We start from the raw sequence: 25,928 nt of genomic DNA on the forward strand, positions 1-25,928 counted from the left end.
AAGCAGAAACTCGATTGCATTCCGCTGGGAAATAATCCCTCCAGCTAGAGTGGAGACCGCGCTTAAACGAGCCTCCTTCAACTAGATTATATTGCCTACACAAACTATCACTGGGGAGCGCGCGCGACGATGCGAAAGCTTTGCGGACGATTCAATTACCGTGCCTGAAGACAGTGCCGGAGAGCAGCAACCCTGTTAATGAGCTTGTTTCCCCGTTTTCCCGTGTCCAGCGCCACTGAACCGTGCAGCTTGGACTAAACTGATCACGGCCACTTTTCGATTAACGACCATAATCAATTTCCAGCCCTAATCGACCGAACGTTCGAACCACAACAATGGTCCGTTTTGCTCGATTGTGGTGTGTGCGGTTCAGGCTCGCGCGTTTAAAGCTTGCCACGGACTATGTGTTCATGCCGTCGGTGGTGGTTTCGAGGCGCAGCAGCAGCACCACAAACACCAATAGCCCGCTTATTATCGAGTGCCGAGTGGTAAACTCCTCTTCTTGCGGAAAGGGTGAATGAATTGTGTTGGATCGATTGATAATTACATGCACCGAAAGATGCACTGCACGCTGGTGTGCAATGGGTGTTTAGGAGACTTGTCCAGGTCGTCTCGCTGTGCTGAAATTGGTTACCCTGTTGGTGTGTGTGTGTGTGTGTGTATGTCTCTCGGTCACCGGATGAAGTTGACCCAGAAACGAGAGCACTTTACGTCCAGCGTGTCAAATGCAAACGTGCGCTTAAATGGGAACCATAAAAATATTGCCTCGCAACGAGGGAGAGCGACAGTGTGGCCACGGTAGCTAATTTGATTGAACCGCCGGTTGGTTGGTCGGTGATCGCTCGGTCAATTTCGAAACACGGTCCGTGTGTCCGTGCTCCCGCATCCCCTTCGCAACGAATCTAAACCACAGTCAGCGCACCCCTGCAGTGGCGTATATTGCCACACACTCACTGGAATGCATGCAGGCACCGGCACCCCGTAATGGAGTTCTTTGGCGAGTGCGGTGCGGAGTACCTCAAGACGCCCGGTGTCAAGATTCGTGTGAACCTAGTAATTCTTCTCGCGTGTTTACAGCGTCAGGAATGTTGTCCGAACGGTGGTGGCAGTGTCGACGGAGCTACTCGCTTGCTACTTGCATCGACGGGGTGCAGGTGCATCATTAAAACCAGTCCTTTTCGCATGTATGATTTGATGAACTGCATCGAATGGGCTCCATTTGGATGGTATATATATGTGTGTGTGTGTATGGTTGTTTTTTTTTTTGCTTCTTTTGCTACTTACTGTCGCTCGCAGTTCAGTATATTCTGATCACCCGGCCGGAAAGCCATTTTCTCACGGTCAATTCCCCAGCCGCAAGTATGTTGCACAGCGTCTCAAACGAGCTACTTGTTAGGGAAGGCAAGTAGCAACAAAATAAAGCCGCCAAATGGCATACAAAATCGATAGTTGTATGCTGTGTCGGAAAGGGTCAAACCTGTTGGTGTTGTTTGCAGGCAGCTGAAGTAGTTGAGGTTGTAGGTCGACTCGACCCCGCAAGCCATCGTTAATCTGTGCGAACGTTTGAACTGTGGCTAATGTAAGGGATTATAGCTGAAGCCTCCGAAGCATGCATAATAGTGTCTAGAAACAGTGCTCTCACTAAGCTGCTGCAGTTGGTGGATATTTCCCAGGCTCACGAGGAGAGCTCCCGTCGTGGACGATCACTTTCTTACGACAGTCTCAGAAACTCAGACTGCCATTACATGGGCCGGAAATGATATCACTCATATCTCGCACCGAGCATGTCTACGCAGACGAAACATTCAGCCCGATTCGAAGAAAGTCCAAGTAGCGTCATCGACAGCGAAAACGGCATAACATCATCAGCCGGACGGGTGCCTTGGATTGTGTCACTCGGACGCACAATCGGCTTCCGAGAAAAGAGAGGAAGAAAAGCGCCGACATCTAATTGAGATAAACGTAAAATATTCATTCCGAATGTTTAACAAAAAACGCACGGCCCGAAACAAACGCAAGCCAAACTCGACGTTGCCGAACTCCGTTTGCTCGTAAAACTCACAATCTCATCGCTGCAGATAATGGCATTGGGTAGCCAGTTAGAGAGAGGGCCTGCGTTACATCGTCCGGCTGGATGGCGGATGCATGAATTAATGCAAATGGTTCGACGGGCTGCTAGCTCCCCTCTTTCCTGGCGCCACTACCACGCCAGTCGTAAAACCAAAGACACACAGTGGTTTTGGGTGTTCGCTTATAGCGGTCGGATGTGACGACAAAGTTACCCCGAAAACAAAAAAAGGCTAAGACACTGTCACTTTTCCCATCGCATTCGACACCTGCGGCACTTCTCCTTGGGGGGAGAGAGAGAGACCCGTGAGAGCAGCTTTAAGCCGGAGAATGCGTGGCGTGGTGCGTCTGTAAGTGAAAATGGAAATGACGGAAATGCTACCGAAAGAAATCACGAGCTGTCGTAGTGGCGGTGGCGCGATGACGGTAATTTCAGTGTCCAATGTATATTTTGTGCCTTTTTTTTTGTTCGTTGGTGACGAGATATTCAACATCAACATCACCGTCTATAAGTTTATTGCACCCTTAGGAGTTGGGAGCGGTTGAATATCCTTTGATTTGAATATAAATCTTTTTTAGCTGCACAGACTAACATAGTATTTTGCAGCACTAGAAACAATAAACACTATAGTTCACGCCCAATTGCTACCATTATAACACTCAGATTTTGATATTTAAAAGCTTCTTCCCTTATGCACACAAACACCCATCAACACTAAACGTTCTGTAACACTACCACGCCGACTGAAATCAAATCGATCCTTCCTTGAGTAAAGTGCAATTTTCCATTTCACACGCTGAGACGGATCTGATGTTGGGAGTGATTTTATTCTGCACTTTTAATTTCATCCCAGACCAAGCACTCTCTTTCACACGATAGTGTACTATAACAGGAGACGCCAAACGCCGAGGAAGGTTTCGGTTTTCGATTAAAAAATTCCAACGGATCCGTTGCTGCGTTCGGTCCGTTTCAGCTGTTGCGTTGATGGACGTGCTGGAGATGCTTTGCGTGGTGAGTTTTTTTTTTCTAGTTTGTTTTTGTTTGTCCCACAAAGATAGACTTCCAGCTTGAATGGAACCTTGCATCCTTCCGGAGGTTAGCACTGGCACTATTTTCTTTGACTCGTTCTGGTGCTGGGTTTCAATAAGGGTTGCGGAATGGGTCCACTTTCAACTAGCGTTCAGATTTGGGACTATTCCCGCCGACAGATAACACTGCAGTGGAATTTCTCGTTTAAGCGTGCCACAAAAGCGAGAGCAAAAGCTTGCTTTCCGTGCACGGAAGTTGGCAGGCTCGATCACTGTCATCCGTCACTACGCTGTAGGCAGCTGAAGCCGCGAAAACAGTTTCCTAGATCGATCTGCAGTTCCATGCTGCTTCCTGCAACTATTACATTTCATTTGCATCAGCACCACGCGCCACCCATTCGCGATGCGTTTGGTTGTGTTCCTTTCCATGCATTGGAGATGCATATGCTCTTCCTTCACTCGTTTGCAGTTTTTGTTGGCCGAAAACACAAACTGAATTCAAAATTGGTGGAATATCGTTCCGATTGACGATAGTGGGGAGGTAAAAAAAAAGCTTGTAGAAAAGCGTCGTTAAAAAACCCAAATCCATAGAATGAAGTCCGCCAGAAAGCAAGCAAAGGAAGGAGGCCTTTGTGTCTTTGTTTCGAATGACCAGTTTGCATGACAATTTGCCGCATACAATCGCCCTACCAATCCCCAAACACACAAAAGCTTCCGTACTTGATATTGTCCATTCCGAACGATGATGATGATGATGATGGCGGGTGATGATGGTTGTCTAAGAAAAAAACTGTCACGTTTCAAACTGTGCGGGCGCTCGGGCGCTGCAAAACGGGGTGGAAACACAACTACTGTGTGTTAGCGCAAAGTCTTCTTTTTGTTCTCGTTCCAGCCCTCATTTCCATCAATCTGCGGTGGGCTAGGCCAGGGAAAAGCTCCACAGACAGACAGACAAACGATTCTCGATTCCATTTCCGGTCCGTTGCGGACGATCTAGTGACACACGACGGTGGTGTGTGACGGTGGTGTGGATACGATTCGGTTTGCATTTTCGAACGTTAAGTTAACGGTTTTAACCTGCTCCTGCTCTTAGGTTGGTGCACCAAGCTGCTGCGGCTGCTGGCGACTGGGGCACGATCCCGGGAAAACAAGGTTCTGAAACGCCCCCGAGGGAGGCTTGCTCGGTTTGAGACACTGAAACGTTACCACCAGGAAGTGGAGCGCATATCGTGAGGAGGGAAAGGGATCGTGGTGACTTTGGAGACATGGTTCCGTTGTTCACACTTTGATAAGCACAAAAGTTATTTGCTGGTCATTTAGGGTGTGTACGGTCCAGGCGTGTTGGTTTTCCCACTTTTGTGCGGATGAGGGCAAAAATATTTAGTTCTTTCCAAAAATACAAGCACCATCACTGGACGGCATGGTGTGAGCTTGCTCAAGCATCATCTCGAACGAGTTTCACCCCCGTTTTTAGATGGTACTCGTCAGTTTCGTTAAAAGACTGAACATGAATGCACAGGATTCCGACAGCATTATATCGTTGCGGTCCAATGGGGGGGGGAGTACCTCTCTCTCTCTCTCTCTCGCTCTGCGGTGCATAACTTTTCAAAGCTTTCACACCGTACAACCGTGCGACGCAGGGGTATAATGTCATTCCGATGCACTAAAAACCACACGAGACTTTGTATAAAGCGTAGCAAATGTCATAAAAAATTCAACCGAGCGAACTGTGTGGCCTAAACCCTTCCACACTAACGATGAGAAAGGGGTTTCCCTCTATTTTAAATGTGCATCAATTCACGTGCGATGGCAGTGCAAAATGCAATTGCATTTGTGAGTTGAATCGGAAGCAGCAGCAGCATAAGTTCATGCAGGGTAAAAATAAAAACGCTCTTCGACGTTCGCGCGCATGCAAATGAGAAAAGGATATTGCACTCTGGCAGCACCACACAATTCGCTTATCACTTCCGGCTGCCATTTGTCACCGTATTTGTAGCGTCAATCAGCTGTTCCAGGATGTTTGAATTGTGCTTTATGTGAGTGTATTTTTATGCTTCTTCCAACGTAGAAATCGATTTATCTCAACCACCCAAACTCTAATCCAAACACGTGAGAGGATGTATGTTTGTGTGTGTGTGTGTGTGTGTGTGTGTGTGTGTGTGGCGATTGAATCGTTCACTGAAACGCCACAATTAATTCACGTGGTTGTACCACACGACTCGGCTCGGGTGTATGTGTGGCACAAAAACGTGTGACTGCTCTTCCGGTGGGTGGCTGTCAACACCGGGTTTTAGCGTGCCCAGTAACCCAATCTCCGGTGGGCGCACAGAACGGACAAAAAAAAAAAAAACTCCGCAAGAAACTCAGCTCCAACTCGATACTGCCCGTCTGATGGATGCGATATGACATGACCCAGCCCGAGCAAACTAGGCGGTGGTTTTAGAGGAAGAAGGGACGGCACCTCCTTTGCTCCACAGCTTGGCCAGGGAAGTCTAAAGTGACAGAAACTTTTACGAAACACTAAAGCCCGTCGGCTTGGACGTGTGGTTGAGATCATTCTACATCACCGCGGTGCTCTCCATCCCGCTCCAAATAGCCCCCTTTTTGCGGGAAGACAATAAAGAAAAGTTTTATTTTAAATTAGCTTCTGCTGTCCCGCTCTGTTTTTTGTTGTTGTCCAAAGGACGGCTGAAGGGCTGTCCAGTGACTCGGTGATGTTTCGTCGTCCTGCAGTCAAACCCAAACGAACGCTAACGAAAGTGTGTTTTATTTTACTCGATTCCATGCTTTGCCCCGTTGTGATATGAAGAGCGTGTAGTCGGGTGTGACACTTGTGAAGTGTTTGGGCACCAACTAACCATCAAACACAGGGAAAAAAGCAAATGGGAAAACCTAAAAACATGGTTTTCGAACGCTTTTTTCTACTACTAGTCCGTGTGTGGTTTTTCTTTCACCAACAAGCTCCAGTAAAGAGTAGTCACTTCTTTTCTAAAGTTGTGCCACTTGTTCCAGTAAGTTAACCACTTCTCGCAACCAGAAGCTGCCCTAACGGTTGGACTTTTGTGCATTCGATTTCGTGTAATGACGTCTCGGGAAGGAACAAAAACGAGTGGCTAAGGGAATTCGGGAGTCTTTTTGGTTCGCTTCCGACGCTGTAATTGAACAAACCACCGCTGACGGGTCTGGCTAATGAAGTTCGAAAGAGTCTTTTAAAAAGTGAGCTTGAGTTTCGTCCCCGGCTCCGCTCGGCCGTCTGTCCAACGCGGCGAGTGAGTTAGTGTGAGTGGTTTGGTAAGGGAAATGAAATAAGCGCTTGTGAATTTCCACCGGGTCCATTGCAATTTCGTGTCTTGTGCACAAGTGAAGCAGATGCATGTATTTTCTTCTCCCTTTTTTCCTTGCCGTCCGGCAACTGCTTTGGTTTGTATTGTGCACAGAGTGAGAGTGTATCACAAATGAAGTGGAAGCTTATTTGCTACACAATCCTCCTCCGCTTACACGTGTTTCCAACCCGGGGCAGCAAGGGTAAGCTGTAGTAGAGCACGTGTTTTTCAGCTGGTTTTCCACACTGTCCTTTCTTTTCATTAGGTTATGTTTGCATTGTGCGTCATGCGGAGCAGTGGGGCGTTTTGTTTCAATTGAAATTGAATTTTAAATGCTTCTTTGTGTGTTTGTGTCGTGGTAAGACTACAGCATGAGTGTATGAAACGTGTCTAATGAGGAAAAATAGCACAATAGAGCAGGGGCTACCACTGGGTATCCTGGAGGGTGAAATGGCTTTTAAATGACTAAACATTAAGGTTTGTGAAATTGATTTTAATTCTCTTGGTTACGCTTATTTTACAAACCAAACCATGATTCTAATGGAATATTGAAAGAAATTCTAGTTCTTGCGTCATTCTTCCCATGGCAGTCACTCCATGGTACCATCATTTCGTTCCTACCCTACAAACAATCCCTACCAGCACACTTATAATGCAATTCGATTCCACTTAGCGTCCATCATCCTCTGCGTAACCGGCTGCAAAGAAGCGTGTAATTGTCTCGCTTCCGATTAGGTCATACCGGTGCTATTTTGAAGACAAACAGCAGCAGGGAAACATTCTCACGCGAAACATTCCAGCATAAACGGGCAATGGCAACGAACCACCTACCAACATGAAAGCTGTTGTGATTTGCAAGACACAGACGTGGGGCTCACAACACCACATAGGCCTGACGCCGGACAGTGGGCAAGCTTTCTGCTGCGGGTCAAATACACACACACCTGAGAGGGACGATTTCCAAGCATGTTCCAACGATTGCGTGCCACAAAAATTCCACACTTGATTATGTCATCGGTGGAATGAGCGGCCAGACGACACTGGAATGGTGCAAATATTTGCCGACCGCTCGTAATTGTCATGCGATTCGCTTTTAGTCTGCGGGTGAATTCTTGGAGAGGTCTTCGGAATCTTCATTATCTTGTTTCTCGTACCGCGGTATGGAGGTGTTGAAGGTCCAAAAGTGATGGTTGGTTGGAATATCTTGCTCGAAAGCAAGGCAAGAGAAACTGGAGATTCTACTTTAAGGGAATAGCATGATTTTGTGACTTGAATCCGCTCAACACAATCACATGTCACATCCTCTGCTTGATCATTCTTCCAATACCATGATTGGCACGGCGTAAGAATTAATTACTTCAATTGATGCTCCTCGGCTCAAACTGGATAACATCCATCCATACTCAGCATCAATCAGTATCACCGTAACGACAGGGCTCGTTTGGGCTGAGGACGCAACGCGATCACTGATGAATGACAGCTGCCCCATCCGATCCGTCACCCCAACAGGGGTGGGTGGCGAATGTCAAACATAATTTAAAAGTATCATGCCTTCAACGGAACGAGCTCAATTTCCCGAAACCGAGATTGCGGCGTTGATTTTGTTTGTGTGCGCCAGCACACCCATTTCTCCGTTAATTCTTCTTGTACGCAACGAGAAGCCGAAAGGCAAGGGCGCCGACACCCGTTGACTGATGATTTCATCAGAACAAATCATTTGGTTCATTAGTGAAAAATGGATATCGGCACCCTTGACTCCTGTTCCAATTTTCCAGCCGAGGCTGGAGGAAAACATTGATTCGGTTCGATCGGAGCGAAGTTTGTTTTCAATCAAACTTTTCGTTTCCTCCCATTCAGGACTCCTGCTGATGCAACGTGATACGCACGTAATGCTGTTGTGGCTCGGCTCGAGGTCCGTTTCAGGATCGGGAAATCAATGGAATAAATTAAACCCAACGAAGCTTGAACGTGCGAACAACGATACGGATCGTCGGTTCGATTAAAATCAAGCCGACCAAGCCCACTGTGACAACGGGCTGTCACAGAAAAAAGGAGCTATAGCGATAGGACCGCTGCGGTTGTTGATGAAGCAGCTAAAGAGGAAAAAATGGGAAAATGATACACGCAGCAACATTTTATGCTGCTGTTGCAAAAGTGTGTTGCAATGTAAACGAATATTGGAAGAGAAATTCAACCTCATATTTTTTTAATATCGGAAAAGTTTTTCCGTTTTTTAGTTTTTCGTGTTTTTAGGTAAGTTTTTCTAACTACGAACTATCGTTTCGATTGTGTTGAACTCTCGTTAGCTGAAGCCTGTTACAATGTGCAAAAGGACCTCCTTCTTCACACATCCAATCACTCATGCATGAGTCAGCAGTGGGAATTGATCCACTTTTTCCCTTATCTAATCCAATGTAACTAACTGACTTGGGTTTGGGCTGGGTGGGAAATTAAATGAAGATAAATGGTTTCTTCGAGAACGATGGAAGGAGAAGAGGAGCCAGCCACACGCCAAAGCCATATCCAATGAGTGCATTACGGTGTCCCATTCTCAGAACGATTGCTGCAGCTCTAGTTAACGACTGTGAGTTTGTCATCGTAACCCTGTTCTTAGGTTTTACAATTCTCGTTCAATTTAAAGCGATTCGGAGCTCTTCGTAAATTGCTGCACAGCCCAGGAACTGCTAGCGATGACACGATGTGCTCTCTATCATTCGAATCTCTCCATGGACTTGCGTCCGGTACCGGTTACTAGGACGGGCAATAAAAAGAAGCCTGCCTGCCTGCTCAACATTACATCTTCTTTACGTTGGTCCCACTTCCACTCCCAGACTGGGGAAATATCTCTTTCTCAGCTGAAACAAAAGCACAAAAAGCAAGAAGAAAAAAAAACACACTGCAAATAATTTGCAAACTGATGGAATTTGAAATTCCTTGCATTGGCCCCACATAAATTAGTAAATCACGCAGACGAGAGCGAGAGACACACAGAGCCTTTTGTTATGTTTGTCTTTTCCTTCTCCCATCCCCAAGGGTGATAAATGTGTAGCCCATTTCGTTTATCTCCTGCTAAGGCCTGCTGCCGCTTCCGCCCACCTCACTGGGTTCCGGGTGCTTTGGAATGCCGGCATCGCTTGTACCGGCAAATGTCGTGCAATGTCTCAGGAGAGTACGCGAGATTGTGTGTGAGTGTTTCTCGGCGTTGGTACCGAGATGTGAATGGAATAAATTTCTTCCCTTCAGCCGGCTGAGTGGAGTGGGGGAATGGAAGGGTGGATTTGTGTTGCGGTAATCGTCTACATTTGAAGTAAAATGGTGTAATACGGGATGGGGGAACAAATGAACAAAAAAACAAGTAACAAACCACGACAAAATACCAACGGAACGCTCCTCCAGACCCCAGATGTCTGCGTTTACCAGCTCCTCGTCTACTGCAGCTGGTAGATACAAAACGGAGCAAGTCTGTAAAATATGGCTCTAGCTTCTTTGGGGTTGGTAGAATATCCTGTGCGATACTATTTTTAGAAAACACAAGAACGTAACAGATTTTCTGCCACAAAGAGTACACAAATTTCTTAACCGAACTCCATTAGTAGTTCGATCGATTATGTTTGTGTTCCTAGAACTGTCAATGCTAGGAAGTTAGTCAATTCCGGCCGGGTATTTGGGTTCAAATTGAGTTGCCGAAATATTCTTTGATGATGGAAGTGCAACCGAGAATTTCACACAAATTGGTTGGTCCTACGCTGCTTGTGTAGAATGTAGATAAAATTCTATTCTGTTAGCAAAAGCTGACTTCGTTGTCAATGTGCTTTCGTTCCAATTGTGTGTTTCATGTCTATAGCCAGGATCTCGCACATGGGACCACTGTTTGAACGTGCGGGAGATCTAAACTCAGTCGCTTGAATTTAGTTCAATTTGTGCAAAATCCTTTTGATCGGCGCGACGTACAAAGTAAATAGGCTATGGCAGGGAGCATGTTCCAATGGCCAAAACTGCAGCTGATCATATAATAGAGCTCACATTCACATTAAACATTGAAAACGATCCAATTGAAAGCGAGCTAAAATCTGAATTCAATTTAAAATTCTTTAACGCGATCACATTCTTTGCAATTTGCTGCTGCAATTCTCTCTTTCAATCGTTTCGCCTTTCACGCTGCGAATTCTGCTCGTGCTGTTTTTTTGCCATCCCTTTTTACCCCATTAACATCCGCGGTCTGGTGCTTTATTGATCTCGGCTGACGCGTACCGTAGCCTTCGCTGGGTTCGCTTTTGTTTTCGCCCATCTAGCGTTGCAGTGTTTTTATGTCCCTTTTCTGCAATTTTAACTACCAGCTTCTGCACCACAGACAACCTCCTTTACCGTACATACAAACGCACAAAAAACTACTACTTCGCGCCAACATTCCCGTGCGTTATGGAATCTGTCCCGTCCTCGGCAGCTGGCAACAAGGGTCCAGAGGACCGGGGCGTTATAGAAAGTACGGCGAGCGCATAGAATGGTAGACGTTTTTCGATGACAAATTTCTGTACAGTTCATACTTTATGCTACTGCTGCCGTCGTGTCCTGTCCTGTCGATGTGACAGACAGTGCCGGAGTCGGAGTTTCAGGAGGGTTTTGGAGCTGGAATGAATTCATTCGACCCACCGGCCTACAGCAGATTCACGCTGATGGTTCGCTTGGAAAATACTCCACCGAAAATAATAACCACATGGAGTGAAGCTTTCGTAAATGCACATTTTCCTCCATAGCTTCATCCGGCGGTACTCCTGCTAGTCGTTCCGGAACGCCGTGTTTCTCTGTGGGCTGTTGTTGTGCGGGCAGGTCCTTTTTGCTGTGTGTTTTTGGTTAGCGCTGGATTAGTACTTTTTTTTGCATCGGGACAGAATCATATAAACACAATCACATGCACCTACGAACAGACACACACGTCCAACGGATGAACTCCAGCAGCGTAAGTGGCAAGAGTCGCTTCAGGCGGCCTGCAGTTCGATGGTACCGGATGATGAGGAGGACAAGATTCTAATTAAATTTTGTGCGCCATGGGAGGCAAAGGGAGAGAGAGAGAGTGAGTGAGAAAAAAGCGAAGCGATTCTTGGCATTAATTAATTTTTAAGATCATAATAAATTTCCCGCCCGTGGAAGGATGAAGCAGAGGTGGGATGCAAACACGCACAGAGGTGTGGGGTGGTGGTGGGTGGCTGTGGCTCGGTTGCTTGGAAATGAATCCAAACTCAGGCAGAGATGGGGTCCGCCTGTGCTCGCGGAAAGGAAAATGATGATGCTGATGATGTAGTTCAGCATGATGATGCCCGAAGTAGGCAATGAAGTTGAAAGAAGACGCACATACAGACAACCCACAGACACACACACACATACACACGTACGCACTGACAAGAAGGCTCGTTCGTCCGACTATACAGAGCAGTAGTAGTATGTCCTTTAACGTACGAGGCTTTTGGAGAGAAGACGTTGCACCCACCTTCACGATACCAGCAGAAGAAGAGGAGAGAGAGAGAGAGAGAGAGAGAGAGAAGCGTCCGGAAAATTATACCATTAGACTAAGCCGCATGGATGGAGTAGATAATGGTATTATTAACGCGCTGCCGCGTACCTCCTGATGTTTGCATAACTATGCACTGGGGGGGAGGGATACAGAAGAGAACTCCAAAAAAGAAACCCCAAGTCCTGCGACGCGGCACCGTACACGACGTACATAAACATTTGTAAATGTACACCTGACACGGGTACTTGAGCGCACGGAAACGGTCCCGTGGGGCCGCTTTTCTTCTGATCCTCTCGGTGGCATGGGAGAGCACAACTTTGTTTTTCTCCCTCCATCCGCACGGGTTTTTTGGCGAGACGGCGTTCTTGTTGTTGTTGTTGTTGTTTTTGTTGTGGACGAGAAGTTGCACCGTGTGCCTTCCTCCAGAACCACTCCACGCCTCCGATGTAATGATGGCGCCGTCTCGACGTCATCCGGACGGTACAGCGGGAGTTCCCGACCACGATATACCACCTCCTGGGAGGGAAGTTACTGCGCCAGACCAACGGTTCGCTGAAATGTTTTCACCCAAATGGATGCAATGTAACGCACTACACTGCTGTGAATCGGGTAGAGGGACACTACCAGAGGGGCATTCCCTGGGTTGACGTCCTGGTTTTGTGCGAACAAATGCCGGGTGGGAATAGCAAAAAAAAAACGTCTGCGTCACCCAACCGTACCCGAACAACAATAAAAAGCTATAATCGTTGAGTTCTAAAAAAATTTGCATTCCAGCATGGAAGGCCGGGAAAGCAGGGGAAACTTTTGCTTGGGGGAAGGAGACAGGTCGGTAAAAACGGAAACTACGGCGCTAAAGAAATTTCGCCGCACATCGTTAGGAGTAGTTTCGTTTCAAGCTTCTGGTGCTTCTCGTGATAAAACAGTTTAAAGAGGTTCTACACAAGAATAATACAAAAAGAGGGGTTAGTTATTTATGGTGTCATTTTATTGATCCCGAAAATGATTCAATATAAAGAAAGGCATCTTTGCAGCGATAGAACGGGTAATTGGAAAATGAATGATGAGTTTGAATGTCATAAAAATCCCAGCTCTGACGTAAATGTATCACCACATCGACATTCGTGCCGCATCAAATGCTTCCCAAAAATGGCCAAAATTGTCTTAATGCTCCTTCGCCGCTGGGGCAGTAGAAAACGATTGGAATAAAATATGGCATTTCAAGAAGGACGACATCGCCCAGATGTCACACCACTAGCGGAGAATGAACGTCCACCAAGTGACCATTAACGTGCGTACGACGCACCCTTGACCGCATGATAAATGGATCCAAAGGCATAGGCGAGGCGGGCATACACAAGCACACACGAAACAGCCGCAGGACTCCAGCCGAAACTAATATCCAGCCGCTTCCACCGTGTCGACGGGGTGCTAATGGTGTCGGTTTTCAACGCGCATCGCCACGAATGCTAGACCTAGACCTTGCTGAGTATGCTGATGGATGCAAATGACAGAAGCAGATGAGACCGCTTTGTCAGGACGTACAAGGACGCGTTGCATTTGCACTCATCGGTCTTGAAAGGTTAGAAAAAAAAAACTATCGCCTCGCTGGGTGGCTTAGAGTAGTGCCAGTGGTGAGTAAGTTTCCACGGCACGACACATTCCAGTACACGATCTATCCACTCATTGAGCAGTACGATCATCATCATCATTACCATTAATACGCCCCGACGTGGGGACGCACGCCAGAAGAAAGTCATTTCTTTTCCCGTTTTGTATGAAAATTTCCATTTTCCGGCTCCTCCTCGTAAGGTCGGGTTTTGATTTAGGGCTTTCGGGGCACGGAGACGGCATGGAATGGACACAAAAGCGCAGATTAAATGTCGTCGTCAAACAGCCAGCTGCCCGTCTTTGCACATCGTTACCGATGCTGGGGCGCTTTGATATCCCGGACACGGTCCTTGGCGCGTTCATATCCCGAACAAGGACTACTTTTTTTTGGCGTATATATGTGTGGCGGGGGATGAACGGGAAAAAGTCAGAGCAGGGCAACAATATTCGATATGGTTGATGAAAAGCTGAGGGAGCGTGAGGACGCAAATGCTACTTAACATAAGAATAATGATAATGGCTCGCCAGCCAGATGTGAGGCAGCTGCTCCTTGGTGCCATATTTCGGAGTGACTTTAGAGGCATAAACCATGGAGCGTGGAGCGATATACGTGGCGTATCGGTGCGCTAGGGTGGACACGCTCGGAGCTTCATAAAGTTCCTTTCTTTCTCGGTTTTAGATGGTCCATTTCAGACGCCTTCATCTTGAAACGAGGCAAGCTGTGGGAGCTTTTCACGGGCAGAGCACATACATTAATTTGTCGTTTTCAATTTGGCCGGGTAGTCCCCTCGTAAGTCCTTTGCCTACTAGGGTGGTATGCATTAGCGTTCGATCAGAGCTAAAAAAAGAACTGCTTATTGCAGTCTATCCTTTCTAAAGCATCGAGTGGATTTTCCCTTGCTTCCCTGTGAACTCAAATTCCTTTGAGAAAATCCACAAAAGTTGTGTGTGTGCTCGCGTCATATGCATGATGGGAAGAATGGCAAACTTCACTTTACGGCTCTAATCTTGTCACTGAGAAATTGATTCATTTTACGCTGCGCCGAGCATCAAACCGTGGATTGACGGTGTGAGACGTCTAGTGCATCGCGGGAAACATTCACTGCCACTTTGCATTTCACCTTCGTTGGCGTGACCCTTTTAGGCACTTTTTTCTCCCCCCCGGGGAAGGCCCAAAGAACCTCAAGCCATCCATCGCACCTTAATATATTGAGGCGATTCACCACAAGCGCGTTCGTCGTCGTATGCATCCTTGACATGCTTTCTCCCAAAGCGCTCTCTCGGAAAACGGGGCAAGAGGAAGAGTGTGATGGGTTGTTTCCATTTGTTTCCGTTGCTAAATCTGGGCGATTTTGCACTCGTTTCGTTGTCATTTCGATTCCATTAAACTGTCTCAAGATTGGCGCTTCTTTTTTGCTCTCTAAACACACATACACGTTCACAGCTCGGGCAGGCAGAACGAGGAGAGTTTGCATCGTGATTCTTTCTTGCCTTCCAAGCAACCCCAAAACACGGTCACCCCTTGGAGGCAAGCAGATGCTTTATCCTGCCCGGGAGAAGGTTTAGGAAGACATTTTTTGTTTGCACGTTCCCGTTTTGCTTCGTTCTGCCGTTTTCCATTCTGACTAAGAATGTCCGGAACATTGGTGTGTGGCCATCTTGAAACCACTGTTTCCTCGGGAGCACCGGATACAAAATTTGCAGCCGTCACCGCATGTCGTTCTTAATATTTTGTGTGTCTCGTTTCTTTTGCCTGCGCCCCTTGTGTGTCAAACTGAACCGAAAATAAAGGATGCTGCGTTTCAGAGATTTTCTCTGAGAGCGACCTCAATTCTTAGCCGTGAAAAAACGGACGACGGGACACCACTGGCCGCACCGGGAATGAATGTACTGTAAAATTTTAATGATGTTTGTGTTGATAAATATTTTCTATAAATCCTGAACGACCAACACAAGGCCCGGCGAGTTGCTTGTCTTTGCCGCTTTGGATGAATAGCAACTGAGCCCAGCTCGTTGTGCGTTGCGTTGAGGTAAGCGGGAATAGAACCCCCCGGGGGGAAGAAGCGATGGTGCAAACTGGTGCCATTTTCGTGGCCATTTATTTTCCACGTTCTCATACATCCGGGAGCTCGTGTGGTTTGTCTTGTCGCAGCACCGTCTTCGTGTGGTGGTGAAATGTGGACTGTCGGTGGAAGTGTCTCCCACTTTGACCACTAGCATAGGGACGCTAAAAGGGTTGGAATGGAGAACCTTATTTCTCTTCCTTTTGTTAAATACATAATTTATCATGTTCTTACTGCTCTTTCCATCGAACCCATGTTTCATGCAACTCAAACGATGCATACAAAGAAGAGATAACTTGGCAAAGGCGCTTTAAAAAAGCACAAAGCTTGGAACGTTATTTAAAGTGGTCGAGATACGCATACAGTTAAGAAATAGATCGGCTATGGAGGCTTGTTATTTCGTACAAAGTTGGACCTACAATCCTGATGTTTACCTTCAGTGACTAATACTTTCCAAACTAACCCAATGCTTTAATTGTTCCTTTTCTGAATGTTCTAAGCTAACGATTCTGCTGTTTATTTACAGTACAGTTATCTTCCATCTGTTACGTTACAGTCCAGTTTAGTTGTAGCAAAAACACCGAATCACCGTATCTTATCTAGTGACAGCAACACGTCGGCTGGATCAGCTAATTAATTGTAAAACAAACTCGCCCGACCAAATGCACCAAAGAACGCAACAAAACAAGGCAAGAAAACACAAAAATGCTCTATCCCACACCGGTAGGCGCGGAGCGGATTAGTTAGAGCGCGAAGGGTGTAATGTTATGTTTTGGCTGCACGTCTTACATCTTTACTGCGAATCTGTCGGTGCAATTAGTTCCCGGTTTTTCCACTATTTCCACCCAGCCGCACGGGCAGAAAGAACGCACGTTCTACTTGCGAACCGTCTTATCGAGTGAGCAAGTGTGTGAATCCGTTAGTTTCCGTCGATCCTCCGTTTCTACCGAGCCCAGGGTGGATGATCACCAGGTACGGGCGGGCGGGTCCGTCGATGAAGCAGAAACACGCACCCAACACGCTATCGGTTTGCGTGTCCGCTCGCGGATGGTTGCAGTGCCTTGCTGACGTTACCGTTGTGGCGAGCCCCGGCTGCTATAGCAGCACAGACGCACAGCCGCAAGTCACCCGAAGCGGTCGGGGGAAAAAGTCGGGAAATGTTTCGTTCTAAAGCCCGGTACGGTTGAACGCACCAGCGAGCTTTGGAAGTGGGGAGAGAACGCACCGGGGAAGAGGGGTGAGCCAAATGTGGGATGTTTTCCCGACCCCGATCGAGAGTTGGGGGGAGCTGATAAAACGGGGGCACGGGAAGAGCCGCTCGTCAGACACATGTGGCTTTGGGTTTCGGTGTGAAAATGTTAGCTGCTTCCCGCATCGCCAACCAGCGGGCACTAATAAATATGATTATTGAACAAATGAATGAATTACTCCCGTTAGCTTTTCGGGTTGGGGGGGAATAGCACACCGGGCGGCGGCGGATGTGGTTCTCTGTGCGCAGGTATGTGCAGGTGTGTGTGTGTGTGCTAAGAAGGAGGAGGAGGCGAGACTGACTCCCGGCTTATCAGGCTCGCCGACCCAGGGAAACAGTGCCTCCGGGAGTGTGAGCGTTGTAGTGCTGGTGGTGGTGCAAAACATGCGTTACAAGCGAAACATTCCCGGTCGGTTGAATGATGATGGTGGCAAAGGAAAACTTCCTACCCTCGGGTGGGAGTACTGCCACCACTCGGTTGGGGATGTGTCGCTAAGTGCATGATTTACTGGCAAACTGTGCACTAGACGGCGTTTGGCCTTGTGTAACATGCTGCACCGGGCGTCGTTGAAGTTGCACATTTCGTTTGGCCGAAACGCGTCCCGTTGGGCCGTGGGCCTGGATGGGCAGAGACGACAGAGTTTTAGTGTAGTGGTGGGATGAGTTATGGGCCCGGGTTAGTTTATTTGACGTCTGGTTGATCAAATTGATGGATGGGAATGTGTCGCTGATAATAAAGAACATGGCAAACTGGAACTGCTACACGGGTTTTGTGGGAAGCTTTTTCCCCCGTTATCACATCTGTTTCCTTCTGATAAAAGGGGGCTGTTTTTATTAATTGCATTATTATTTGCTGCAATATGTTTTCTACCGAATGAATACTCTTGCTGGTAGTCAACGTGTTGGAAGGGGATTCATGTCTATCATTCCATTCTTGAGGTAAAAAATACTCATTGGAAATACCAAGCTTGGTTCCCTCTTTTTCAACGCTTTTAACAAGCATCAGATCATGTCAACACTGTCCCATCAAAGGAAGCTTTGCAGCCGAGCTTTCAGTGTGAACAAATGTGTGTCATCTGCCCCCATTTAGATGCACATTCTGGTGTGGCTGAGCCACTGTTCAGAAAATGGTCAGATCATTAGCCAGCAATCAAGAGCTCATCTTCGATCATTCTCGCTTGGGGTAACGGATGTTTCTTTTTTTTTTGTATGCTGCACATACCTGTGTGCTCCCAATCGCTGACATTAATCACTCGTTAGCAGCCCATAAAGATCGACCACAAACGCTTTGGCTCCCCATAGTTGGCTGAAACTCCACTTGCTTAGTAGAACTGCTCAGCTGCTTGTTCCAGCCCAATGAGGTTGGTTTAGATGTTTTCCTCCCTCCTCAGTTTTTCCTTTGGTTTTTGCTTCATTTAATTGAAAATAAGGTACCCCATCTTTCAGCACCATTCACGCGTGCAGTAGCATGCGGTAATGGGTCTGTTTAGTCGAGACCAAAACCGGCCAAACAAGCCCGGGCTTGATTGCTGTAATCGTTGTAGCGTTGCCCTCAAACAATCCCGCGCCCCACGATCAACATGTCCGAGCTTTTCACCTTCCCCTCCCCATCGGCACTGCTTGAAGATGCGCCCGCCAGCTTTGGTGGTTTCTAAAACTGTGTTATATCATCAACGCTTGACCGCACCTGCAGCCCGGATCGGACCTCCCCGGGACCGGTTTGGACCCGCTGGGCTTTATGTTGGCGCATCATGCTGACGTTGTGGGGGGGAAGCACAACGGGGAGCGATGAGGACCAGGGAAAGCGTAACGGGAAGAATGCGTTCCAGATGGGAACAGGTTTCGCTCATCACTTCCCTCACTTCCGCTGGTTCCGCTGGAGCTCCCTTGTACCGGATACATCGTCCTGGCTGCAAACTACCGACTGCATAACTGACCCGCTCCGACCGAAAACCAATCAGCTCACGTCAGTGTCCGTCTGACTGTGTGTCTGCGTGTGTGTGTTTGCTTTTTGGGGAGTAAAATGCAATACCGAAAGCTTAAAACATTCCACACGAAGACTGCCGCTCTCTCGGGCCTGAGTGATGGAGATTAGCGTTTGAGTGGTTAAGTCCGGCTCCGAGTCTCCAACGGCGTGACTCGGTCTACTGTTTCATACGCACACTCACACACTCACATTGAACTTTGGCGGGAAAAGCCACGCCAGCAAGTGGAGTGAGTGTGCAGTGTCGGGTGGATTACGCGTTACGGTGATTTCCGACGGTGGCCATAAATTTTCTCCCAGATCGGATCGTGCTCGTCCCGTGTGGAGGGGAGTGCCCGTATGTGGGTCAGTGTGTGAAGCTTCGGTGCCGGGTGGCGGTGGCCACCAGTATCAGGTTTCTACCGAGCTCCGGGCCAGACAATGTACCCGTACTTCATCCCTCCTCCCCCTCTTTCTCTCTCAGAACGGGTTTATCCAGAATCTAACGCTTTGTGCACTTGTGGCAAAAACGGGACACGGCGCGGTGTCATCGGCGTCAAGCGCGCAAACGGCCAAAAGTGTAACGCAACTTTGGAGCAACGTTTGCGGCCAGGCAGCCCCAAGCAATGGCAATGGGTGACAGTGAACTCGGGCGAACACTCCGGATGACTTTGCATGCCTTCTATATTTTACCCGTGTAATCCGTAGGATTGTTGCAACAAGGCCCTCTGCCCATTTTGCACACGATTTGAGACCGGACACGGACGCTACAAGCCGCAGAGGGTGCGAGAGAATGCGGTACGCATTCCGAACTCGAAACGGAGTGCCAGTGCGTTAGTACAGGCAATTTGAAATCGATTGCAGTTGGTCGGTTGGTGCATGCCGGCCAGACGGGAAACAAATGAGAGGCTTTCGCATTCATTGTAGGATCATTTTCAAACCATTTGCGCCCAAATGGCTAAATTGTGTTCTAGGACTATCAGATTGCGTCACGTTATGCGTGTTGGGGTCAAAGTGGGGGTTTGTTTCGGAATGATGAGATAATTATCACCCGAAAAGGAACAATGCATTGGGGCCGGCATTGGAGGGGTGCTATGCGTTTACTTCTTATTTTCTTTCATGTGTTATTGTTCAATATAAGGCTTTGATTTGGAATAGGAACAAGCCGATAAACTAACACAATCCGTTGTTCCTTCCTTCTCCCATAATCATTGCATAAAAATCACAAACAAAACGTGACGCAACGTGTGTGTGCCGTGGCCCGCAGATAACGGTCAGCCTTAAATAACCTCTTTAGCCGTAACCCCTTTTTGCCCTCGAAAAGCTCCCAATTACAGCATCTAATCGCATCCACAACATACGAACGCATTGTGATAAAGGGGCTCCGGCTATGAGATTTCTTCCCAATATTGCAAGAAAGGCAGCAACGAAGAAACGGGTAAGAAACGGGTTAAAAGCGGTCAAACGCAGGCGTCAAAAGCACCTGTGGCGGGCGTGCTAGTGTGGAGGGTTAAAGGGCGCACATACAAAAAAACGGTACCCCCCATTCAAAACCGCCCCCCTCGTGCACGTGAACTGAATAACGCCCGGCTACGGGTAACCTTTTGTTCTGCGTCGGCCACGTTTTGTTGTGGAGCCACCGCCAGGTCCGTTTGTATGGCGATCGGTTTTTTTTTGTTATAATTGGATGAAAAAAGGGTTGTACAGAAGAAAAAAAATCTTACAAGAAAGGAAGGAAATCTGTACAATCGAGAGGAAAAACATAAAGAAAAACACACACGCACAACCGGTATCGAACGAATTCGCGGTCTTTACCGCGGCCCGCCATGGTAAGTAATGTAGGTTAACAGGTACGCAATGGTCGCCCCCCGAGGGCAACCAAAAGGGGCGCAAAGCTGTGCGCACAGTGGATAAGAAAGTAAAGCCCATTTATTGTGGTGCGTTTTCGCCTCTTTTGCTCCCCTTTTGCCGTCGATCACTTTCGGTGGAAGCGTGGCTTGGGTGGAAAGGGTTTTGGAGCATATTTTGGGGAGGGTTCGTGTGTGCGAATTGGCCCCAAAATAAAGCCTTCACCTTCACAGCCTGGCGTCTGCAGCGAACAAGAAAACGCGGCGAAGGGGAGCTTTGAAGCCGCTAGGGTCAGTCTTTTGATTTTGCACCTTTTGTTTTGTGGCTGCACGGTTGTGAAATGTTGCGGTCCACCGACAAATGGAAAGTAAATACACCGTTTTGGTTGTGTGTGTGTGTATGTGAGAGTGTAAATCGAGGCTAATTTGGGTGTTTAATTAAAGGGCAGCGCGGTGCGGTGAGCATTTGATTAATAAGATTGTACGAGCAGGGCGCAAACCGAAGACAATCGAGCGCTTCTTACCGAAGCAAATGGAGGTAAACATTCGGCTTATTAAAGCCCCTTTTCTTCCTTGTTTGCTCGTTTATTTTCGTTTGAGTGTAAATTGATATCACTCACGCCAGCAGGGAGCAGGGAGTGGGAGAGAAAATGGACGATTATGTTGATATGACGATATGTCATCCCGGGGAAGCTGCTCCGGAAACTCAATTTCAGCATTCCTGCACAGGCCAAACGGCCGCGTGCCATGCATCGGAACCTTGTTGGTGACCTTTCGCGCAGAGAGTGCCCGGAAGGGCAAAGGGCGTTACGGAAGAAGAAAAAAATGCAGACAAACAGCCACACATGATGTCCTCCTCCTCGCCCAAGGGCAACAAGATCGGGTGTGGTGAGGAGAAAAATAATTTATCATTAAATATGTATGCGAGCCGCTCATTCATTCATCATTTGTTTTCTCCCCCGTGAGACCGCGTGCGCGCGCGTGTGTGTGTCTGTTTGAGTGCTGTGTTGGCCAATTATCCTGTGCCCGGTATCCATTTCACCGGTCCTTTTCAGCAGGATCATGCGAATTGGGCTGCTCACGTATTCGTAGTATATTTATAGGCTGGAGGCCAATGACGACGACGACGACAATGGCGGGACGATGACTTTCGGTGTGTCGGCCACATGTCGTCGGTAAGTTTGGCGCTTTTTCCCCTCCTGTTTCCACGAAACGCAATCGGCAGTGTCATGTTGCTTTGCTGGTGCTGGTGTCCTCACACAGGCCCTCTGCTCCCTGTGTGCGGGAGGATCACTTTCAAGCCAACTTCATCTCCGACTATTGGGGATTAGATGCTAAGCGCTCCTTTCCGAAAGAGCAATTTCCGCGAGCTCTTCGCGTGTGGACTGGAGTGTTGAAACAATGCACACACAAACACACACACACAGACACAAAAACAATAGAGGAAAAAGTACAACCGTCCCTCCGTTGCCGTATTGCGGTGTAAATAATTCATGCGCATTTTATTGTCCGCGGTCCTAGGGAGCTCGTGGTAAAGCGGCTCCGGTCGCTGGATTATGTTCGGTGCGTGCTTTCACAGCAACAAACGGTTGTGTGGAGCCTTTTCTCCTATTGTCTTTCCTTGCATGGTTTTCTTTTATTGGTCTACGAATTGCTTGCTTTTGGCACAATATGCATTCTGTACGAAGGGCATTGGGAAAAAGGTAGCCGAAAGTGATCGTTCGTTCTAAGCAGCTGAATTAAAGGGGTTGATTTGGGTTTGAGTAGCTTAAGAGGCTTAATCGGTTGGGAGTATTAGAAAACAAGGAGCATTTTTTTTGATGGTGTGAAATTGCATTTAAAGATGAAGAGAATTTAAAGCTGATGAATGGCATGTTTGTATTGCTTTCAAAATTAATCTGCAATCAAAGATACATTATTTGTGAAGCGCATCACACAAAGAAGCTTTATAGCAGTAGATACAGTAGATGAAATAATACGCTAGTACAAAACCTTCCACCTCGACTAATCCAATTACTAGATTCACACATTTGTTTACCGTGTGCATTGCTAATTTTGTGAAATTTCCTCAAATGCACTCTACATCGCATTATCCTAGTGGAGCAAATCAAACATCGTGTCGATGCATTTCGCGTGCAATTGTTGTTCTCGCTCAATCCCAATCAAACATTAATTTGAACTTTTCCACACTACCCCTGTCAGCATTTCAATCGGACAAATCATCATCATCATCATCATCAACGTGTGCAATCACCACCGGTTCGGTCGTGCTGGTATTACGCGAACCGTCACAATCGGGGCATCCGAATTGGAGATGTATTGGTGGAGGGACCCGTTCCGTGCGCCCGCAGGTCGGTCGGGAAAGCCAAAAGCCTGCTGCCCGAAAGGCACCACCCGTGGACGAAGGGGGGAAGCGTGTGTTTGAGGAGGAGCTCGATATTTGGGTTATAGAAAATTATAATTGCAGATCATTTCGGTCTCCTACTTTCCTCGATTTGCTCGGGCGTTTGAGGCAATGGGTTCGCGTTGCTCTTCTTTTCTTTATCTCTGCCTTTCCATCGCAAACTTGTGCCGTGGTAGTCTTTGAGGGGAGGAGGGTGTAATTACGACTAATTGAGGTACGTCGTGTTCCAGCTTTTTTGTGAGGGGAGACAGTGGGTGTTGGTGGGTGGGTACTCTATGGGAAGCTGACGACGAAAAGTGTCCCGAAAAAGAAAACACTACAGCAACACAAACGAGTAACTTTGAAATGCAAGAGAAACAAGAGCAACGTCACTGTAAGAAGCGATTGGATGGGTGTGGGCGTAGTGCAGGAGAGTGATAGGGAAAGCTTGGAAAACCGAGCACGTGTGTTTGTGTCTATGTCGGTAACGCAAGCTACTGGTTTTCCGTTTTGTGAAGGTGTGGGTGCTGTTGTTGGTGTTGTGTCTTCACAGCAACCATCACTCGGTCAAGTTCAATCGTTCAGCAAGCGCGCTGAAAGCTTAAAGCCAGTGATTACCGCAAGCGTGTGTACCACCTATTTTGCTCACTGTATTTTCCCCTCCGCACGTTCCCTAGTTGTGGGGAGAAATTAGTGCTCGCCAAACAATAGCACCCATGGGTGAGCGAAGAAAAGAAAAGAAGGAAGCTGTTGTGGGAAGCGAAATTACACCAAATTTCGTAATGCGCGTGCGGGGAGAGGTGGTTGTGGGTGCCCCAAACGTCATCACCTACCAGCGAGCTAGCTGCTTGTAATCATTGTTTCATGCGTGTAGAGGCAATGTCATTGCCATTAGTGCTGTGTATGACGTGCCAACGGCCAGGTAGGCGGCTGAGGAGCTTCTCGTAATGATGTTTCGCTTTAGAGCGTGCCCCAGTTACGTGCTGTCTGTGATCTTTGCTATCCCCGATGAAGCGCGTACGTTCTGTATGGAGAAAGGAGAAGTGGAGAGAAAGGAAAGTAATTGGATTAATAATTGTGATATACATTTATTGATACGTTTCGTGCAAGGATACGGTTGCACACATCCTGCGGGCCGTGCCTTAAGGGAACGGGACAGATACGGGCGAAAATGAAAAGTAATTCAATTACGAACAATTTTCTGTCAATGAAACAGTTCCGTTGATTGCTTTCAAATTTGGAAAAAGTATCCCATGACATGAGTTTGAGAATGGGGTGGTGGATGGAAAGGTAGAACAATCGCTTTACTTTCTCGTTAACGTTTTTACTGTAAGTAAGACAAACGATGATTGGGTCTATTGGGAACTTCAAAATTGGAATGTTTTTTGAACCTGTCTCATGATCGTTTCTGTTGAAAAAGTGTTATTAGAGATTTTCAAAACTGTTTCATTCATATTTCTCCCTTCAATTATCATTAATAGTATCAAAAACATAAACTATTCCATTAAGTTCATTGCGGTGTAAAAGCTTGGAAATCGAACAAAGCTGTTCGAGCCACACCAACAGCCACAGGGCACACTCCTTTCCTACGACCCCCTACAACTGCGTGATTTGAATAAACTTTAATTTGTGCACATTAAACATACCCCTTGCGGGTGGGTTTCGCGCAATAACAAACTTTCGTAATGAATAAATATAACTATTTAGCTATGCCAAGGTATGCCACCAGCATCCACACCACCACACCTCGTGCGCTCTATTCAAAAGCATAGCGAAAAGGACGCACCATTGATTCGCAAAGCTCCCGGAGCAGCTCCATTGTTACGCGAGCACACACACGCGTACTCTTTCCAGCATCCCTTGCGCAAAGCTCGGCCCACCCCGTTGACAGAAAACCCCGCGCGTTTGTTGAGCGAAACCACACAAGTAGAACAAATATTTACAAATCGAAATTGATAGTGGTTACATTGTGTCCCGGTTTGTGCGGCTGCTGGTGCGGTTCAACAGAGCCGCGAGGAGGAGGAAAAAGGATTTTCGTATGAAACCGCGATACTGTTAAAGCTTTTGTATTCCCTCTTCCCCCCAGCGTATAATCACAATGCTTGAGAAACGTTTAAAAAAAAAAAGGAAAGCAAAATCCACAACAGCAAACTCTCGCGAGGAGTTAGCAAGAAAGTCACACTCGGTAGGAGGTGGAAGTCCTAGAACCGAATCTAATCTTCCCAGAGCAGCATGTTTTGTTCGGTAAGTGCGTTTGGAATATTGACACGGTGACGAGGTGAAGCGAAAGCAACACAGCAACGGGTGACGGGTGAGGTAGAGAAAAAAACACGCTTCCACAGAGATAGAGAGGACTACGGAAATGGTTGTTGTTTATATGCTAAATATTTGAAATTGTCACCAAAGTCTTCTGAAGTCTCCGGTATGTGTGGGTCTGTCTGTCTTTCCTTCGCGGTGTCACGAACTCATACCGCTCGGAGACGACATCCCTGGCTGTGCTGTCGCATAGCGGACGGGGCAAGTATCCCTTCTTGAATCACCATCGAATTAAAGCAACAAAAAAAGGGAGTTTTTCTTCTACATTCCCGTAAAGTGTCGGAGTGAACCTGATTGCTGGTAGCAGCAGCAGTAGTAGCCGCAGCAGCAGCAGCAGCAGCAGCACCGTGAAAGCGAACGAAATGAAGGTAAACATTAGCGAGCAGATATTGTCGTTTGCTTGCTTGCACGCCTTTTCGCCTGATTGTATTTGTACGACGCGTCGTGAGCGTTCACGGGCAGGGCAGAGGCAGCCTTGGGTTGCTCCTTTACTGAGTCACCGCTCGCTACAGTTTTGCCGCATTTTTCAGCACTCTGGCGTCTCTGACCCTGGTTTCCATTGCCGATGACA

At 47.4% G+C, this 25,928-nt stretch overlaps 2 protein-coding genes across 8 annotated transcripts in view; one reads left to right on the forward strand and one right to left on the reverse strand.

Annotated features, from left to right (window-relative positions):
• The window catches only part of LOC121595998 (rab3 GTPase-activating protein catalytic subunit), a 113,045-nt gene that overhangs the window by 59,223 nt on the left and 27,894 nt on the right, over positions 1–25,928 (forward strand). The gene's annotated exons all lie outside the window — the stretch shown is intronic.
• LOC121595996 (leucine-rich repeat and fibronectin type-III domain-containing protein 3) overlaps positions 1–25,928 on the reverse strand; it is a 103,575-nt gene that overhangs the window by 57,587 nt on the left and 20,060 nt on the right. The window contains exon 2 of one of the 7 annotated variants that reach the window (XM_041920528.1): positions 23,875–24,065. The exons of the other annotated variants lie outside the window; for them this stretch is intronic. The gene's annotated coding sequence lies outside the window, so the exon portion shown is untranslated. The remainder of the gene's footprint in view (positions 1–23,874; positions 24,066–25,928) is intronic. 7 annotated transcript variants of the gene reach the window in all.

Source organism: Anopheles merus, chromosome 3R, assembly GCF_017562075.2.
Source record: "Anopheles merus strain MAF chromosome 3R, AmerM5.1, whole genome shotgun sequence".
Classification (NCBI taxonomy): Eukaryota; Metazoa; Arthropoda; class Insecta; order Diptera; family Culicidae; genus Anopheles; species Anopheles merus.